The following is a 21,861-nucleotide window of genomic DNA, read 5'->3' as shown; positions in this document are numbered from 1 at the left end:
AAGGAATGCAGACTTGGGTTTACTCTCACTCTAAATATTGCTGTTAAAATCAATGCAATACACTGTTTAATAGGATGGTTTTTTCCCTGTCATTTTGCAATATATTTTCAGCAATATCACAATATGTAGATTCTTGTTTTATACTGTTATATTTAACCAGGAAAAAGCCTAAACAAAAAACTCAGGATAAAACACACAAGTGCATGAGTACACATGCTTCCCCCCCACACACACTTGAGGCCATTTTAAAGTGATGTGCTTGATCAAAGTCTTCATGTCCACATCATGTTTCTCTGCCGTTTATCAGTTTACATTACTGACCTACTCAATCAAAAGGAAGAGAGAAGTTATAAGGGGGGGGGGGGAAATCCCAAGCAGAATATTTCTCAGCAATGTGTGTGTTAATGAGAAAAATCTGAGATGTTAGTAAAACTAAAAAGATACCCTTATTTATTCTACTCATTCATATATTACTTAAAAATGTACTTTCATCTGCAAAATTATCAGGAGAACTGAGCAGCATACACACATTTAGAGTTCAAAATAAGTTATAGAATTGTACTACTGAAGTACAGATATGGACAAAATGGAGATTCAGGATGGAGAAATAAGTAGTGGCCCAAATTCTGCTTTTACTAAGGACCTGATCCAAAGCCCATTAGAATCAACAGGAGTCTTTCAACTGACTTCAGCAAGCTGTACAATCCTAGTGATTTCAATAGGTGCAAATGAGAACATTATATGATCCAATATGTAGAAAACCTGTGCTTATGAGAAGTAGAAATAGCTGGTTACAAGGTTCTTATGCAAAGGCTGTACTAAAAATGCCACTGAGTAGCAAGATGGATGAGGATCCAGGTCAAAGACAATTTATGTATACCAAGAAATAATTTATTTTTGATGGGAAGACTAGATGGCTCACGGGATTGATATTGGTTTAGAAAGCCCCTCACCTCTTGGTAACCTACTCAAATCCAGCCCAAGGCAGTAGCAGTTGAAAATCACACCATCTGATTTCTGTTCAATAATGTGGAGAGAGTTGGCCAGTTGGTCTCAGCTCAGGTCCCATCACCATATCAGAGGTTCACTGGAATCCACTGTGGTAGTTTCATGGTAGAGCTCAAGAAATGAAAGAGAGAGAAACTGAACTATTTCCTTTTTCAGGTGCAGAGGGCTGTCCCCCTGGAGTTTGGCAAAGCAGGATGGGGAAGCTTGCAGTGCTGTTACTATGCTAACCATGCTCTATACGTTCTGTGGATAGAAGATTCCATCTCCACATGACAGGTTAGAAGGAAATGGCCCAAATTAGATGTCACTGGTGCTGTTACAAACCTAATAGGAATTTTTCTTGCATCTGTTGCCTCTTGAGATCTGTATGACATCACTGACTTCACTCCAACCCAGCACATTTTGCACTTTAAACGGCACTTCTAAAAATATATAATTGAGATATCCCAACATATCATACTGGCTTCCTTTAACATGTGATCTAAGGCTTTAGGCTCCTGGATTATAAGCTTTAGCTTATAATCAATTGCTTACTCATTCACTCATTGAGGGAGAATAGTAACATACCGATCGCATCTGTAATGTGAGCAAACCTAAAAAAAAAAAAGTATATAGAATGTTAACCTTCCCTGCCAAACAATCACTGATCTAAACAGTTTAATAAGAGCCTATTGGATGTACTGACAAAGGCAGTGCTAGCCCATTGGGGGCCCTAAGCCCACACAACACATACTAATAATAAATAAGGGGTCCCCTTGAGCTGCTCAGGGCCTCAAGCAATAACTTGGTCTGCTTATGCCTAGCACTGGCTCTGTGTGGTGCTTACATTAATATCAGTCTTATCATTTGACAGATTTTGCAATATCTGTTTTCCAACAGCATTTGACAGGTGCACTGTTTCCTTGGTTAGTTTACATTGTACAGTAGGTTCACATCATAATGCTCATGATTTTATATAATAGTGTAGAACACACGAGTAAACCTATGCACTTTGCTTTCAGCCAACCCAAACATTTCCTGCACAGTCATCACTGTAGCATGAAATTCACTTTAATATAAATAATCATATTATTATTTTTGATATATGCTGCTTAAATGCTTTCCATAAAGAATTGTGTAAACAGAATCACAGACTTGTATAGATATATTGTCAGTGCTGACCCACCAAGCTCAGCTTTACTTTGTCAAACTCCAGCTAACACCATTCTTGGTGTCCCTGTTGGCAGCCTGTATAATAGGTATTGAGATCCATTCCATCCAATAGAAAGAATTAAAAAGTGTTAAGGTCTTTCGCTGGGGAATGGTTTAATTGGTGGTTGTTAATCAACCTGACCGGGTTTCACTAATCTTGATTAACTTTCCAATTTGACAATATGTGTGTGGATGTGAGAAAGGGGTGAGAAATGAGAGACAGGAGATTTTACATATTAATTCTGTGGGCTGACTAAGGGCTCTCTCATTTAAGACTATAATTATGAAATTATGTGAAGCTAGACAAAAATACAATGGAGTAAAAATATTCATTGCTACTTGCAGGTCGACCCAGATATGATAGTAAATCATCTTGAAAGGAATTATATATATATATAAATATAAATATAAATATAAATGGAAAATTAAAAGCATTCAGAATAGAGTCCCACTGAAAACCAAAACAGAACATTCAGAATGAATACTCTCTCACTGGTTACTATCCCAGCCATTAACTGCTACAAAACTATCAGCACTGTAAACAAAAGCACACAACAGTGGTGTCACATACATCTTGAGAGGCAACACATACCAGAGAAATTTCTACTAGGTTTGTAGCAGCCCTGAGTTGGGCCATTTCCTGATGACCATATAAGAACTCTTTCAGTGATCCTGTAATGCCCTTGCCATTGGTCAAGTGATACGAGACAATATTCTAGGTCATCTCTGAAATGTGGCTGTTCCGGAAGATACAATATTCCAGCTGGAAAGCTGATTAGTGATAAAAAGAAACATGCATTTCCTGCAACCTGGTAGGCAAAGGTCACGATGGTTTCCAAGTCAGCACATCTGTGATCCAAGAGAGCATGGCAGACAAAAGCACCTTTAAAGAACGTCTGTCTCAGAGGAATCTATCTGGCAAAGAGGCTCCAGCACGGATCCTTGAGGTCAGCACTGAACAGCACACAAAATTCATTCTGGTTCTAGTAGCATTCCCTGTTTTAAGTGCAGAGAATCTCTCTGAAGATGGAATGAACTTTTTTTGATGTGCTACTGTTATCTGTGCCTACAAATAGAGATTTTACAACATAGAGGCCAAAGTTTTCAAACTTTGTGGCCTAAATCTGGATTTAGATGCCTATTTTAAGGCCAAAATGTCTGAAAATTCTGGGTTGTAGTTGTGGGTACCAACATATACTACACATAAAAGGTAAAATTTGCTTCACAGGTTTAATACACCAAATTAAACATCACCTAGATTTTTCTTAAGAGATGGAAAAATTGCATCTGGATTTCAAATATGCCACTTTGTAAGAGGGAGTCTCACAAAAAACATACATTAAAATAATTATTTGAAATGAGGTAACACTAATGGTTTCCCCCCCATGAATACAATTAAATAGCTTGTTAAAACAAATACCAGATTTTTCTTTATGTGAACTAATACCATCATATTTTGTTTAAATTGTAAAATAAAGCCAAAAATATTTTAAGAGACTTGTAAAAATAGAAGACTAACAAGATATCTAAGGAAATAACCTGAAGTTATTAGCATAATAATCCACATGTCAAACTAAAGTTGGCTCAAGCATTTGCTGCCTGCAGTAAAACCCTTGCTGAGCCTGAAGCACTGCCATAGGTGCAACAGCCGGTGGGAACTGTAGTTAAAGAAGCTTGGGACCAGCAGTAGATACACAGGTGTGTTGGGGAGCAAGTTGGTAAGCAGAGACAGTCAGGAGGCTGCAAGGAAAAACACAAACCCAAAAGGGTTTCTGTGGAAAAATTAAAGAACAGTTACTTACCCAAAAGTACCTTCACATTGACAGTGTGGATCCCAATATAGGGGCCTATTTGCCTCAAGACTGGATTATTTTGAGCAGCAGTATCTGCATGCAACATGTGCCTCTTCTTGCTCTCATACAAGGGCATAAAAGATGAGGTGGTCACAATCCTCCCTCAGGTCCTCCCAAATTCACAGCCTGTGCAGCTGAGGACTCTGAAAAGTAGCGACGGGGCAGGAGGGATGGAGAATCCACACCAACTACATCTCAAAGAACCAGTGTTTCTGTAGGATAAGTAACTGTTCTTTCTTCTTTGAGTATGTGTTAGTGCAGATCCCACTGTAGGTGAACAGCAAGCAGTATCCTCCCAAGACAGTGGGAGTGAGGAGTTTCAGCTGCAGTCAGTCAGACTGAAGTACTTCTCTTCTGAATTTGGTATCTCACCTGGCTGCAATGTCAAGTTATGGTGTTGCTCCATGTCTAGGATATGACAAAGACCCCCGTTTTCTCTGGAATGAAGAAATATAATTTGTGAGTCCTCCCAGAGAAGGATAAACATACCAACTTGGGGAGGTCTGTACAGGGGGATCTCACCAGAAAGGTTCGGTTCAGACATTGGTGATCAATTAACGATGGTGGAAGTAGAAGATCAGAAGTGAAGAAATTTAGCTGGAGCTAAGAACTGGTGGATCAGACAATCACCAGCGTCTGTCTTGCTGCCACAGGTGGCAAGAGGGAGCCAAGGAAGAGCCACAGCAGGAAGTGGCGCAAACTCCAACAATGCTGCTAGTAAAAAAAAAATCCAGTCTTACACATGAGACCTATAGTGGGATCCACACCGATACATACTTGAAATAGTGGTAAAAACTTCAGAGGTAGCAGGACAATAGTCCCAAGAAGGGTGAGAGACTCCCAGAAGGGTTTTGTTTAGGTCTAGTTCAACTAACCAGGGTAAGACTAAAATAATAATAAAATATAAAATAATAAAATAAAATTAAGGATACCATTTAGTCACGGAGGTCATGGCTGTCATGGATTCTGTGACTTTATTACTTCTTCAGCTGTCAGTGGTTGAAGCCAGGGCTGTGCTCCCCCCAGTACACAGCTGCATCTGGGGCAGTGCACCTCCCACCCCATGGTCTCCATCTGTCATTCCTCCCCTGCCCCCTTCCCAATGTTGCCTCCCCCTCATTATTTTTAGTAAAGTCACAGACCAGTCACGGGCTCCTCATAGACTCTAAGGTCAGAAGGGACCATTATGATCATCTAGTCTGACCTCCCGCATGATGCGGGCCACAAAAGCTGACCCACCCACTCCTGGAAGAATTCTTTCCCTTGACTCAGCTGTTGAAGTCCCCAAATCATGATTTAAAGCCTTCAAGTCGCTGAGAATCCTCCAGCAAGCGACCCCTGCCCCATGCTGCGGAGGAAGGTGAAAAACCTCCAGGGCCTCTGCCAATCTACCCTGGAGGAACATTCCTTCCCGACCCCAAATATGGCGATCAGCTGAACCCCTGTGAATTTTTGTTTATTGCCTGCAACCTATGACTTTTACTAAAAATAACTGTGACAAAAATGTTAACCTTAATTATAATGAAGCCAGATAATAGTTTGCACCTTTCATCAAAGGACTAAGCTTTCTACAAAGTTAAATCTCAGACCCATACCCCCAGGTAGGTAGATATTACTTCCTCCATTTTACAGAGGGAGCAACTGAGGCACAGAGCGGATATGAATTATCTAATCGCACACAGGGATTTCATTTCAGAGCCTGGAATGTGATTGAAGAGTAGAACTGGTTGAAATATTTCAATTTCTTTCTGAAAAAAATTAATCTTGTTTTACTGCCAGCTTTACTCAAGAGGCTTGACTACAAGTTCCCTACTGTAACCACACTCACCCTTCCCGAAAATGGAGAGACAAGAGTAGAAAAAATGGGTAAGAGTCAAAGGTGAAGGACATCTTGAAGACTTGGAAGAAACTGAAGAAGTAAGCAATGGTATAATGTTGTAAGCAGAATGAGGGGTTGACGATAAGCTATACTTATAAATCAATATATATGATAGATAGCAACTGCAACAAAGGTTATTAGGAGAGAGGATCGTGAATGGTGATGATTCAAGGACTGACTGACACTCTTAAGTACTCATCCTGTAGTTGATATAAGAGACAGTTATAAGACTTCTTGAGCCAGATTTGAATCTCAATTATACAGAGGGGCATTCATGGACGGAAGACTGCTCTCATGGGATGGAGAGAAAGACTTCTGGGGTGGAGGTTGACACAACTAATTTAAAAGAGCTTTAAACTAGAAATTCAGGGGAGACAGTTGGGAGATGCTCACAATTTGAATATAGAGCGGGAGGAAAATCAAGTAAAAGAGGATACAGCAATGGAGAAAGGAACAACAAAGGGTAGGAGAATAGACAAGGGGAAAGATAGTACCAATACCACTTGAAATTAGATGAACATTTCTAACCATCAGAGGAATGAAATTCTGGAAAAGCCATTCAAGGGGAGTTGGGGGAGAGGGGCAAAAGAAATTTATTTCAGGACTGAGCTTGATACATTTATGGAGAGGATGGTATGATGAAATGGCCCCTCTGTAATTGCTACTAGCAAACATCTCCAATGGCCAAAGATGGGGCACTAGATAGGGAGGGCTCTGAATTACTACAGAAATTTCTTTCCCAGGTGTTCATATGGCAACAGGGTCTAACTGAACACTATATTTGGGGTTAGGAAAGAATTAACCCACAGATCAGATTCACAGAGATCCTGGGGGATTTTTTTCACCTTCCTTTGCAATGTGGGGCACAGGTCACTTGCTGGTTTTGAACTAGAGAAAATGGTGGATTCTCTATAACAAAGTGATTAAATCAAGATTTGAGGACTTCATTAACTCAGCCCAAGACTATGGCCCTTCTACAGGAGTGGATGGATGAGATGGTCAGATTGGATGATCATGTTTGTTCCTTGTGGTTTCAGAGTCTTTGAGGTGTGACTCTGGAGCAATTTAGTTACAGTATGTGGAGTTATAAACAGATTTACATTGGTGAAAGAGCATAGTCTGGACTCTTTACACCTACGTGAGGTTTTTAATTTTTTTAAAAGTAAAAATAATGGAATTCATTAGGAAATATGAACATGGCAAATGCTCTATGGATTTTGTGAGCTTGAGAAGCTGTCCTACAATTTTTTCAACAATGCTAATAAATGCTCCGATACTCCCACAGGAAATGATGTAAAGGACAACGACAACAGCATTGATGAATATGAAGTATGTAGCCCAGTGGGAATTATAATAGAAAATTTGTTAGGCACCAGCAGGGTTTTGAAAGATCAAAATTAACTAAATTGCTTTTCTGTGTGTGGTCTGCCATGATAGCTGAGGTCAACTGGAACATTTGCATTAATGGACTAATTGTAAATACAGTGGCTATTGGCAGGGAATTCTGAATGAAGGGCCTTCAGCTCTGAAATTCACTTCTTCTATTGCGCTGACAGATCCTGAATCAGTTGACCTTCAGGATTCAGTGCAGTCCTATTTGTTTATATCATCTGATAGGGTGATGAGGATGCATTTTAGTATAATACTGGGCTTAGGTCACTTAGTTATGACTATCAACTAAATTCTGATATTCCCATCTTTTTAACACTTGTATACCTGTCCTGAGACTTTATGGACAGTTTTTATACACTAAAAAAAGTATTCAATAGAGAAGCTGTATTTGAGGTGTTGAATTTAGATTGCTGGCTGAGGAAACGACAGACTCATTATGTATACATTTGTAAAGAGCAAAGCAAAGGAAACACAATAATGAGGGGCAATTTGGAATAAAATTAAAAGTAATACTGTAACAACTACAACTAGCATATCATGCCTGAAGGGAAATATCCTGAAGGGATATCTTGCCTAAAGGGATATGGTCTAGACCACCAGAGCTTGGAGCCATTGAAACCACTAGAGAAAGTCAATAATGGCAGTACATAAGGTATAATTTATTTACAATTTGAGAAAGCTTTCCATCATGTCCCTCATGAGAGGCTACGGTTACATTAACAGCTGCAGTGGTTCTGATGAAGACAAAGTCAATATCAACAAACAAACAAAAAAGGGACCTATACAATTAAAAAAAAGATGCTGCTTCCCAGGCAGGAAGCAGTGGAGATCCAGGCAGCAACTTGAACCTTTACTCTTATATTTATTAAATAGACTCACTGGAGAGGCTACTGGCAGGACATGAAGCCTATGTAAATAAAGTCTCTTTAAATATTGTTTCTTTACACTTGATCCTACTACCACACTGAGAGACCGTGTTGACTATATATCAGAAATCATGATCTAAGCCCATTGTATATGGAGGCCACTGTGGTGAAGATTTCTCCCAGTACTTCTACCCCACTCACTCTTTATTTGTATTTTTAACTAGAGACAAGGAATGGAAATTTAAGAAACTTTTAGGAACAGTCACCTCCTTGATTATTTTCTCACTTCCTCTAAAAACATGAGGCCTGCAAAGAAATACAAATATAAGGAGACTAAAAGTGGAAGAACAAACAATGTTACTGGAAAGAAAGGGACTGGATACACTAGATGCAACAAACTACAATAAAGAGACAGTGGAAAAAAATTTATGTGAAACCTATTTTATGCAAGAAAATAGATTCTGGGCCTGATTATCCTCTCCATTACAATGGTGTAAATCAAGAGCTACTCCATTTAAGTCAGTCAAGTTATATTGGTGTATAAAACTGGTCAGAGATCAGAATCATGATAATAAAATCCAGGCTGTAAACTAGCTAATGTTCCAAAAAAGAGCCCATTTCACTGGTAAGAAACAGGTATGAATCAAGTAGATTTTGTGCCACCTTCCTCAAACAATTACTATTGCACCTCTATTCAGGCCTGCAAACCCCTATTACTCCTCTTACCATAAACTTTTCCTGAGTAGAGTCTTCTATTCATCAGAACCATGTACTCATTCTGCATGGTAGCAAAACAGCCACTTTGTTCTTGTAGTGATCTCCTAATTCCATGCCATTAAACTAAAACTAGATTTTTTACAGATAGATCACAAAAAACCTTAAACATTAACAGAATCCATCAAAACCAGCATAAAGCCAAAAATAATGCTAGAGACTGAAGCTTTTACAATCTCCTATGGTCTCACTGTTTCCCTGTACTCTCCCCTTTGCTGTCTCCATCTTATCTCTTGTCTTATACATAAACTGTAAGCTCTTTGGGGCACCTAATATAATGGTGTCCTGGTCCATGAGTTGGGCTGCTGGGCACTACAGTAATTCAAATAATAGACAGTAATATTGAACTCAGACGTTGCAGCTAGAGACTGATTGATTTGGCCTCGACATATTACAGAAGCCTTTGTGATTATTTGATTGGCGAGACATGTGATCCGGAAAGCACATCTATGCACTCTGAAAAAAGGGGACATGGATTTCTGCAATAAAAAAAAAATTACATAACATTTTATTTGATTAACTACATAGTTTTTAGAATTAGAAAAGTCCTGTTAAATTGTCTAGCCATTTTATGTAATCCACTCATATTACACATCACTTATACAATTTAACCTTGAAGACTGTCATAACTATTTCATGTACAATATCTACTCTACTGTCCTTCACCATAATAAAAGAGAAAAAGATAATTATTTTGTATTTAATGGTAAAAAAAAAAAAAAAGACATCACAGACAAATAAGCAAGTAGAACTTTCCAAGGCTGATCAAGGGATTAAGTTCTCAAGTATGTCTTCTGCTCTTACAGTTTGTGCATTCATATGAAGAGTCTGGTTGGTACATGATTCACATGATCCCATTTGGGACAGGCACATTCTCCATTCAATTTCTGCTGACAGTGACTGTCCTTTAATGGTCTTCAAACTATTTCCTTTTGCTTCCAAACTGATTAACTAGGTTGTGGTCTTTGAAGAAATTCCTCCCAAATGATGAGTATCACTCAGTATACGTAGAACAGATACGGACAGTATATTTACATTTAGAATGATCACAGCATTCCGTATCCTCAAAAGGGATTTCAAACAAAGGGTTATGGCAGACAGAATTATTTTCACACCCCGAAGTGACAGAGAATGGTGCAAGCTATCTTCTGGAAAAAACCCACAGAGAAATAAACACAGAAGTGGGTTGAGGAGGCTTTGGTTTTACAAAATCTATTTTGAATTTGCAAAACAAAATCACAGAGACAGGTCCAAATCCAATGTTCCATTCCGTCCAAATCACCAAAGGTTTGGGAATTCAGATTCTTCCCTCTCCGCCGCACCACTGGGAGAAATAGGTTTTCGATGTACAAAAAACAAACTCTCACCTAGGGCTCATTCAGACTTGGATTCCATTCCTCCCCTCCCCCTAGACTCCTCCAGTATGATCAAAATTCAGGGGCTTTGTATGAAAGGGTCCTGTACTGACCCATCTCTGGAAAATAATTATAACATACATCCCCTTTTAAAGGGATCAGACTTGAAGGCTTCTGAGCTCCTGGCTATACCAAAATATAACTCAAAGCAGAGCATTTCCAAAGACCCATAGTCATGTTCATAGCAGGAGGCAGCATATTTCATTCTTATCTCAAATTGCCTGTAACATGATCTATGAATGAACAGATGACTAATTTCCTTGTGAAATGAAATGTGTCCACTGCATTGGCTGGCAGACATGGTGTCACCACTCGGCAAAATCATATGAATTCTTGAAGGAAAAAAAAAAAGATTCTGGATATGAATATGTACAGAGAATGGTGTGAGCTAATGATGGATGTATCCAGCCATCCATCTGACATATAACTCCCATCACAGTAGCGTCTGTGTACCTCACAATCTTTAATGGATTTATTCTCAGAACATCTCTTAGAGGTGTTAGGGTGCTATGTCCTCCATTATACAGATAGGGAACTGAGGCATAGTGAGAATAAGGGTCTTGCCCAAAGTCATTCAGGAATCTGCGGTGGAGGAGAAAATTGAACCCAAGACTCCTAAGTCTCCAAAGTTTGATGAACTTCTCCTTGAAGTAGTCAGTAAGATCCTGGGTAAATGAAAGTGACAGGACCTGAAGAAGAACTCTGTATAGCTTGAAAGCTTGTCTCTTTCACCAACAGAAGTTGGTCCAATAAAAGATATTACCTCACCCATCTTGTCTCTCTAATATCTGGGACCAATATGGCTACAACAACATTGAAAACAATAAGTACTGTAATCTTGTACATCCCTCAAAGCATAATTGTTGTTTTCCATTTAGTGGCAGAGTATGACTTTCCAAGGATGCTAGAAGGATCACAGCTCCGAAGGACAGCTCTGATTATGAGGGATGGTCCCAGTGACCTAGTAAGAAGCTTTAATATCTTTTCCCCCACTGCTTTCCCTCTTCCCATGCTACGCTGTCAATTATAAAAGCTTACTGTAATCCACAGAGCCTATAGAGAAAGCACCTTAGACATAAGGAGGGTGAGGCAGACTTTGACTTCCTCAATTCATGTGAATGAAAGGAGAGCAACAGCAAGTTCCCTTGAGAGGCACAGAAAAAAAAATCTTTTCCTTTTCCCTCAGCCATGCCTTTTGTACAAGGCCAGCAAAAGAGGAACAAATTCCTCTGTCAGGGTGCGTGTCTTGTGTTTGTAAGGGAGAGGGTTCCCTTGATTTTATCGTGCTGCTTGTAGAGAGAATAAAATATTAGGTTACAATAATAAACAGGTGCCTCCTGAAGTCCACACTTATTCAGGTTTAACTCTACTTAGACAAAGTCCACTGGACTGCAGTTTGTGGAAAAACAAACACTAAAGAAAGAAGAAAACAGGCAATTAATGTTTTCCAGATGCTGAAAATTATGGACAAATGAAAGAATGGAACTGCAATCCAATCAGGGCAGCAAAACAGGATGACAGGAATCTTTCCCAACCCACTGTTCCTTAGCACAGGGACTAATCACACAATCATGATGCTCATACTCCCAAAGTGCAAGGGTTACACAAGCCTATGGCAACCAGTGGTGCTAAATTCACCCAGAGGGAGCAGAAAGGGGCGGGAGGCAAAAGCAGTACATGATGTACTCTGTTAATAACGGCTCTGGTATGCACATTGAGCCCTGAAGATAATCTGGTTTAAGTAGCCAGAATGCCTCTTTAAGATTCCTTGGGGTACACACCCTCTTAAATACTCCCCACCCCTCCAAATGAGATTCTATCTTAAAGCCACAGCATAACTGACTCTTACAACATCCTCCTTATGAGCGCCTCTCTTTCTCTTAACAAACAATCATTGTTTTTCTCCCTGCCTTTTCCATTCTATGTGGAGCCTAATAACTCCTACAAGTGAAATGTTGCTGAATTGGTTATAGCGTGATAGCAAGTGATAATTTATTAATATTTCTACTCAGTTTATATTCTCCCAGCTGTAAATATCTATTTGACTCTCCAAGGCTAAATTCTACACCAAGATTAATTTAGCTGTGGTATATTTGATGATCTTCAATAAGTAATTATAAGTACTCGGACTAAAATGCCACAGTAAGCCATGGGCAATGCAAAAAGTCAAATGCTGGTGACAAGCAGGAATTCACACTAACCCTCACTTTGAAGATATTCATAAACTGTAAATACTGCCAATGTTGTTTTTTCCCTGTAAATTAAATGCTTCATTGAGCTGTGAGAAATGGCTTGGCAGGCCATCTTTGAAAAGTTGATCATTAGAAATTACATTTGCATCATTCCAATTGCATCAGGAAAATTTCTTGTCTTCAGTTCTTAGTGGCTGCATTATCCCACAATACAGATATTCTGTTTTGGTAGATACCCAATTGCAGCATTCTAGAAGCATGATGTTCAGCTGTTCTGTACATAAAAGCACAATTTTTATTATCTATAATTTATATTGAAGTAATGCTAAGGGACAACAGACTAAGATCAGAGCCACATTGCATTAGGCACTGTTATATTAAATTGGATGGAATAAAGGGGCCCAAAGAGTCAAAGGAGTTAACATAACCCAGTAACTGTCCAATCTTAAGCAGTGTTAAACAAGGTCCAGGGTTTAGGATACAGAGACCTCAGCCTGCTTAGTACCATGGCAAACAAAATCTGTTTAACCTTTTAACAATACAGAGAAGGAAAAACAGTTAAAGCATTTGAAATGTAAAGTATTAAGTAAGGTTTTCATTTTAACATTTTTTGTTCCGTTTCTCTTTAGCTGGCAAGAGTTTCAGAAAGAAAATACCCTTGTTTGACCTTTTCTTAAATGGTATCAAAGATAGTAATAACTGTCCTTCTGGGTAAGAGAGAAGAAGTTAGTTAAGATGGGCCGGAGCTGTTGCTGCTGTTCAAATCCAATCCCATTTCATCTCAGGTGGTACCGGCGACGTTATCTGGACCCTCTCTCTGGCCCTGTCCGGTCAGATGATCTCTCAGGATTAGGATGACAAAAGCCCAGGGTCTCAGGAAACATGGGGCTGGCAGTCATGATGGTGAAGTTTGCTTCAATAGCCTGGGTCTGGTCTTCCCTCTGTCCTTCAAGGACCCAAAAAGGGAGTGATCCCATCCACTCATTTTCTCCACCAATTAAGCCTGATATCTGACACTATTTTATTTCATTAATTTCCGGTTCCACATCTTCTGTTTTTACCAAGCATGATTTCAACATAGCCCTTGAATCATATCACTGTGGCCTTTTTATGTTTAGACTAATTCAGCTTTTCTGTCTCCTTTTCCCATCAATATTTATTATAGGTTATTGTGGCATCTTATGAACTTTCACATACATTTTACAATTGAGCTTATAATTAGGATAAATTTATAAGCCCAATTATCACATCATAATTATAAACACAAAGAATGGAAAGGCAGTCCTTGCACCAAAGAATTTATAGTCCAAATAGGCTGTAGTCAGTTCTGTTCTAAAGCATGACTCAAAGAATGACACTGTGACATTCCATGTTTATTGACTCCCAGTTGCTCGAGAGAGAATTTTTGCTTGTGAACAGAACACATTCAAACTGCCAGCCCTACAAACTCTACTTAGGCTCAAAGGGGGAAAAGAAAAACCAGGCTGTTTTGCTAGAATTTCCCACCATTTGGTACTACTGGTCCAGTTACTGGTATAGCAACGATGGGAGCTGTAATGTAGACAGGAATTCAAGTAGCAATGCATTGTGGGGAAGTTTAGGCTTGAAATTAGACGAAGGTTTCTGACCGTCAGAGGAGTGAAATATTGGAACAGCCTTCTGAGGGAAATGGTGGGGGCGAAGGACCTGTCTGGTTTTAAGATTAAGCTAGATAAGTTTATGGAAGGAAAGGTTTAATGGGATAACGTGATTTTAGTCAAATGAACAGTGTGTCATCGCTGGTAAATAGTATCAATGGCCAATGAGGGTATGGCTGGAGAATCTTGCCTACATGCTCAGGGTTCTACTGATCGCCATATTTGGGGTCGGGAAGGAATTTTCCTCCAGGGTAGACTGGCAGAGGCCCTGGAGGTTTTTCGCCTTCCTCCGCAGCATGGGGCAGGGGTCGCTAGCTGGAGGATTCTCTGCTACTTGAAGTCTCTAAACCACAGGATTTGGGGACTTCAACAGCAGAGTCAAGGGAAAGAGTTGGGACGGCTTTGTGGCCTGCATCATGCAGGAGGTCAGACTAGATGATCAGAATGGTCCCTTCTGACCTTAAAGTCTATGAGTCTAATCCTGCTTAAACAAGGGTTTAAATAGTACTTAAAATGCTGATGGCCATTGGTAACCATACCTATTCTTACACTCTGACCACCAGTGGTATCAATGCAGGAAATCTTGGAGAGAGAAACCAATTATTTACAAGAATGTGAATCGAGCTGGGCTCTTTCCCCAGTGATGTGTATCATACCGCAAATGATATCGGTTCTATAGGCCAAATTAGGACCTCAGTGGTACCTTTTCCACCCCATTGCCATCTACTTCAGTCCTTTCTGCATTGATTCTGCTTGAGCAACCAGAACACAAGGCAGTACAAATAGATTTCTATCACTCAAGCAAGCAACTTTGACTTTTATTGCATAAAGAGAGCAGAGCTGTTGAGGAAGACGGTACCATACATAGTTTTGGTATAGAATGTCATTTTAATAGTTTGCAACAGAAGTGACTTTTTATACCACATGTAAATCTCTGAAATTGTGTAACCAACTCCCTTCCCTGTGCTGTATGGCAAAGGCAAGTACCTTATGATATTTACCTATTAAAAGATAGCTCTATGATTATTATAGTAACCCACATCCCAACCTGGTTTTGGAATTACTTATGTAGCAGTGCTTCTAATGGAAGTTGGCAGTTTCCCTGTCCTATACATGTTACATAAAATCTGTTCTACAGTTCTTTATATTTTTAAATCGAATTAGTATAAACTAGAACCATTTGACACAGGAGATTTCCCCTCCCCTTCCCCCACTACTTAAATCATCATCATCTGGAAGGGGATACATTGTCTATTAGTCTACACTAGACTAGGACATAGATACATGCTCCCAGTTACAGAAGAGTGCTAAAAACGCAGAACCAGAGTGGCTAACAAATACTGCCTCATATAGTTGGAAACGAACCATGGGAAAATGATAGCTACTTCATAATTTTATACTGAAAGTGTAGGGTTAATCACAGAGTTCTCTCTCCATTTGATAGTAATGCAAAGTACCACTTCACTTCATTAATAAAGCACTTACAGTTTGTTGCCACCACTTTTGCCTTTAAGTGCTCCTTGTTCCTATGGCCCCAGGAAGTTTAATGGGACCTTTTTTACTGTAAGCTCATTTGCATTAATTTTATTTATCTTAAAATAGCAAAGAGCAGTAACACCAGTAAAATCTGAGATGGCCCAAGATTTCTCACTCAAGTTTTTCTACTCCTGCCTAAGGAAGGTCTTCAGCAACCTTAGAAAGGGCATCATGATAAGCCCATTACTAAAAACATTTATACATTCCACAGTGTTGATCCATAAGTCTGCAGCACAAACTACTATGAACTTTATTTTTGGACTATTACTGTGCAATAATCTGATATTTCAGATTTGCAAACAATTTTGTCATTGTGGCTGAAACTCCACAAAAACACCATATTCAAATAATGATAGGCAAACGGAAAAAGAGCGGAGATTGAAAACTTTTAAGCAATATGCACAGAGTCATAAACAACTCATTGTATAAGATGGAGGACTGAGGAACATGCAGCCGCACTAGGAGTGAAACACTGCTTTGGATTAGAGAGAGAAAAAGATTTGCCATTTGGTTCACCTAAACAGCACAGGAGTGGACCTCTGCTCCTGTTAGATTTAGGCCTGGTCTACACTACGAGTTTAAGTAGAATTTAGCATTGTTAAATCGAATTAAGCCTGGACACGTCCACACGACGAAGCCCTTTTTTCCGACTTAACGGGCCCTTTAAACCGATTTCTTTACTCCACCTCCAACGAGAGGATTAGCGGTGAAGTCGGCCTTTCCAGGTTGGATTTGGGGTAGTGTGGACGGAATTCGACGTTATTGGCCTCCGGGAGCTATCCCACAGTGCTTCATTGTGACCGCTCTGGACAGCACTCTCAACTCAGATGCACTGGCCAGGTAGACAGGAAAAGGCCCACAAAATTTTGAATTTCATTTCCTGTTTGCCCAGCATGGAGAACACAGGTGACCACGCAGAGCTCATCAGCACACGTAGTCATGACGGAGTCCCAGGATTGCAAAAGAGCTCCAGCATGGACAGAACGGGAGGTACGGGATCTACTCGCCACATGGGGAGACAAATCAGTGCTATCTGAACTCCGTTGCAATAAACAAAATGCCAAAACATTAGAAAAAGTCTCAAAGGGCATGAAGGACAGAGGCCATAACAGGGACGCACAGCAGCGCCACGTGAAAATTAAGGCGCTAAGGCAAGCCTACCACAAAACCAGAGAGGCAAATGGAAGGTCCAGGGCAGAGCCACAGACATGCTACTTCTATGATGAGCTGCATGCCATTCTAGGGGGTGCAGCCACCATTACCCCAACCCTGTGCTTTGACTCCATCAATGGAGAATCACGCAACACGGAAGCGGTTTTGGGGGACGAGGAACATGAAGACAATAAAGATAGCTCCCAGCAAGGAAGCGGAGAAACCGGTTTCTCCAACAGCCAGGATAAGTTTTTTCACTCTGGACCTGGAGGCAGTAAACCTCGAACCCACCAAAGGCGTGCTCCCAGACCCTGAGGGCGCATAAGGCACCTCTGGTGAGTGTGCCTTTGTAAATATTACACATGGTTTAAAAGCAAACATGTTTAATGATTAATTTGTCCTGGCAATCGTGGCCAGTACAGCTACTGGAAAATTCTGTTAACGTGTATGGGGATGGAGCGGAAATCCTCTAGAGACATCTCCAGAAAGCTCTCCTTGATGTACTCCCAAAGCCTTTGCAAAAGGTTTCTGGGGAGGGCTGCCTTATTCCGTCCGCCATGGTAGGACACTTTACCACGGCAGGCCAGTAGCACATAGTCTGGAATCATTGCATAACAAAGTGTGGCAGCATATGGTCCTGGTGTTTGCTGGCATGCAGACAACATCCATTCCTTATCTCTCTTTGTTATCCTCAGGAGCGTGATATCATTCACGGTCACCTGGTTGAAATGGGGTGATGTTATTAAGGGGACATTCAGAGGTGCCTGTTCCTGCTCGGCTAAACAGAAATGTTCCGCGCTGTTAGCCACGCGGTGGCGGGGGAGGGGTGAAGTGATCACTCCAGAGAATTGGGTGGCGGGTGGAGGGGGGTTAGTGCTGCATGTTAACCCAGAAACCGCAGTCCCTCCTTTTACATTGCAAACCCATTTTAAATGGCCAACCCAACGGCCGCTTGGTATGGGAAATGAGGGCACTGCTGTTTGAAACCATTCCCACATCTTATGAAGGTTAAAAAAGTAAAAAGACTGTGACTTACCATGGCTGCCTGCAAGCCGAAATCTGTTGCCTGGCACTGCATGAGTGATCTCTCACACCAAACCGGCAGGCCCCCAATATAAGAGGAAAAATGCGACCTTGTAACAAAAGCACGTGTTGTGTAATGTGAACAACAAAATTTAATGTGAAAGAGTGTACCCATTGTTCTCTAAAATGTGTCTTTTTAACCACCTCTCTCTTCTCCTCCACCAGCTGCAAATGTTTCTCCTTCGCAGAGGCTAGTGAAGATGAGAAGAAGAAAACGGCGGACTCAGGATGATATATTCTCGGAGCTCCAGATGTCCTCCCACGCTGACAGAGCACAGCAGAACGCGTGGAGGCTGACAATGTCAGAGTGCAGAAAAGCACAATATGAATGAGAGGAGAGGTGGTGGGCTGAATCGTGGGCTGAAGAGAATAGGTGGTGTCAGCTTGCTGACAGAAGGCAAGAGTCGATGCTCCGGCTGCTGGAGCATCAAACTGATATGCTCCAGCGTATGGTTGAGCTGCAGGAAAGGCAGCAGGAGCAGAGACCGCCGCTACAGCCTCTGGGTAACCACCAGCCCTCCTCCCCAAGTTACATAGCCTCCTCACCCAGACGCCCAAGAACGCGGTGGGGGGGCCTCCAGCCACCCAGCCACTCCACCCAGAGGATTGCCCAAGCAACAGAAGGCTGGCCTTCCATAAGTGTTAAAGTTTTAAACTGCAGTGTGTCCTTGTCCCTCCCTCCTACCCCACCCCACCCAGCGCTTCCCTCCTCCCCCACCCCTCCCGGGCTATCTTGGCAGTTATCCCCCTATTTGTGTGACAAATTAATAAAAAATGCATGAATGTGAAGTAACAATGACTTTATTGCCTCTGCAAATGGTGATCGAAGGGGGGTGGGGAGAGTGGTTTGCTTACAGGGAAGTAGAGTGAACCGTGGTGGTGTGGGGGGGAGGGTTCATCAAGGAGAAACAAACAGAAGTTTCACGCCGTAGCCTGGCCAGTCACAAAACTGGTTTTCAAAGCTTCTCTGATGTGCACCACGCCCTGCTGTACTCTTCTAACCGTCCTGGTGTCTGGCTGCGCGTAATCAGCGGCCAGGCGATTTGCCTCAGCCCTCCACCCTGCCATAAATGTCTCCCCCTTACTCTCACAGATATTGTGGAGCGCACAGCAAGCAGCAACAACAATCGGGATATTGGTTTCGCTGAGGTCTATCCGAGTCAGTAAACTGCGGCAGCGCACTTTTAAACATCCAAATGCACATTCCACCACCATTCGGCACTTGCTCAGCCTACAGTTGAACAGGTCCTGACTACTGTCCAGGCTGCCTGTGTATGGCTTCATGAGCCATGGCATTAAGGGGTAGGCTGGGTCCCCAAGGATAACTATAGGCATTTCAACATCTCCAACAGTTATTTTCTGCTCCAGGAAGAAAGTCCCTTCCTCCAGCTTTTGAAACAGACCAGAGTTCCTGAAGACACGAGCATCATGTACCTTTCCCGGCCATCCGACGATGTTAGTGAAACGTCCCTTGTGGTCCACCAGAGCTTGCAGCAGCATTGAAAAGTACCCTTTTCGGTTCATGTACTTGCTGGCTTGGTGCTCTGGTGCCAAGATAGGGATATGGGTTCCGTCTATCTCCCCACGACAGTTAGGGAATCGAATTGCAGCAAAGCCATCCACTATGACCTGCATGTTTCCCAGAGTCACTATCCTTGATACCAGCAGCTCTTTGTTTGCGTTGGCTGCTTGGATCACAGCAGCCCCCACAGTAGATTTGGTCACTCCAAATTGATTCCCGACTGACCGGTAGGTGTCTGGCATTGCAAGCTTCCACAGGGCTATCGCCACTCGCTTCTCAACTGTGAGGGCTGCTCTCATCTTGGTATTCTGGTGCTTCAGGGCAGGGGAAAGCAACTCACAAAATTCCATGAAAGTGCCCTTACGCATGAGAAAGTTTCACAGCCTCTGGGAATCGTCCCACCCCTGCAATACAATGTGGTCCCACCAGTCTGTGCTTGTTTCCCAGGCCCAGAATCGGCGTTCCACGGCATGAACCTGCCCCAGTAACACCATGATTTGCACATTGCTCGGGCCCGTACTTTGTGAGAGGTCTATGTCCATGTCTATTTCTTCATCACTCTTGTCGCCGTGCTGCAGTCGCCTCCTCGCCTGGTTTTGCCTTAGCAGGTTCTGGCTCTGCACACTCTCCAGGATAATGCGCGTGGTGTTCATGGTGCTCATAATTGCCGCGGTGATCTGAGCGGGCTCCATGATCCCAGTGCTATGGCGTCTGTCTGAAAAAAAGGCACGAAACTATTGTCTGATGGAAGGAGGGAGGGGTGACTGACGACATGGCTTACAGGGAATTAAAATCAAGAAAGGTGGCTGTGCATCAGGGAGAAACACAAACAACTGTCACACAGAATGGCCCCCCCTAAAGATTGAACTCAAAACCCTGGGTTTAGCAGGCCGTTGATTTCACAGAGGGAGGGGGAAGCAAATGAATACAGAACATATCTGGTCCATTTATTGTTTTGATCCACTCCATCTATCTTTTACATCTTAGGCTGGCAGCAGACGGTGCAGCATGACTGATAGCCATCGGTATCTTCTGGGTGCTTGGCAGAAGATGCTGCCTTATGATTGCTAGCCATCATAATCAAGAGGGTACAATAGGACCGCCGTCAGGACTGAGTCTCCAGGAGACAAAAAATGTCTGCCCAGGCGCTTCTGACCGAACTCACTAAGGAGTATGATGACGACGGCTACCAATCGTAATGCACTGCTGCCAAAAGGCAAGGAACTGCTGCTGGATAGTAATGCAGTCCCACGTCTGCCAGCACCCAGGTAGCTGATGACAGCTACCAGTCATACTGCACCGTCTATTGCCAAAAGGCAATTAGCTGCTGCTGTGTAGCAATGCAGTACCACGTCTGCCGGCACACAGATGACATATGGTGATGGTGAGCTGAGCTGAGCAGGCTCCATGCTTGCCGTGGTATATCGTCTGCATAGGTAACCCAGGAAAAAAGGCACGAAACGATTGTCTGCCATTGCTTTCACGGGGGGGGGGGGGGGAAGGTGGCTGACGACATGTACCCAGAACCCGCCGCGACACTGTTTTTGCCTCATTAGGCATTGGGATCTCAACCCAGAATTCCAATGGGCAGCAGAGACTGCAGGAACTGTGGGATAGCTACCCACAGTGCAATGCTCCGGAAGTCGACGCTAGCCTCGGTACTGTGGACACAGTCCGCCGACTTAATGCACTTAGAGCATTTTGTGTGGGGACACACACAATCGACTGTATAAATACGATTTCTAAAAAACGGCTTCTATAAATTTGACCTAATTTCGTAGTGTAGACATACCCTTAGGAGCTGTGCAGGAGGTAAAACAAAATTGCTCATGTGCCCCATGGGGTAGACAGTGCTTCATTCATATGTTGTTCTGTATTTCAACCCAGAGAGATGAAGTATGTTGAGAAGAATCCAAGCTGGAGGGAAATGCTTTGAAGATGAAATATTTGAACGAAGGGAAGGCTCTCTGACACCTGTGCACTGCCAGCCACAACACACACAATTATTCATTCCCCAAGGAGAGAAACTGTAAACCAAAGGCAAAACAAAAGATGGATTAGTGCCCTTCAACTCATCAGATAGAGACAGAAGAGTAACCAAGATGAGGAATGTCGGAGACTCAGAAAATTAAGCAACAAAGGATTTCCTGGTTATACCACAAGGGGAGAAAGAAAGTGGCCAACATTTATGATAGACTGGTAATCAAGAAAAAAAGAAAAGAAAGACAGCATGAACAAGTAGCATTTGCAAGAACCAGGTGGTCCCATTTGCCTCAGGAGAGGGATGATTGGTGTCACCATGTGACATTCATCCTGAAGTGGCAGTAATGAAGGATGATGATGAATATAACCTGCACTTAG

Source organism: Trachemys scripta, chromosome 7 (assembly GCF_013100865.1).
Source record: "Trachemys scripta elegans isolate TJP31775 chromosome 7, CAS_Tse_1.0, whole genome shotgun sequence".
In the NCBI taxonomy this organism is placed as follows: Eukaryota; Metazoa; Chordata; order Testudines; family Emydidae; genus Trachemys; species Trachemys scripta.
The sequence above is the reverse complement of the archived record's forward strand: the minus strand, read 5'-3'. Positions refer to the sequence as shown.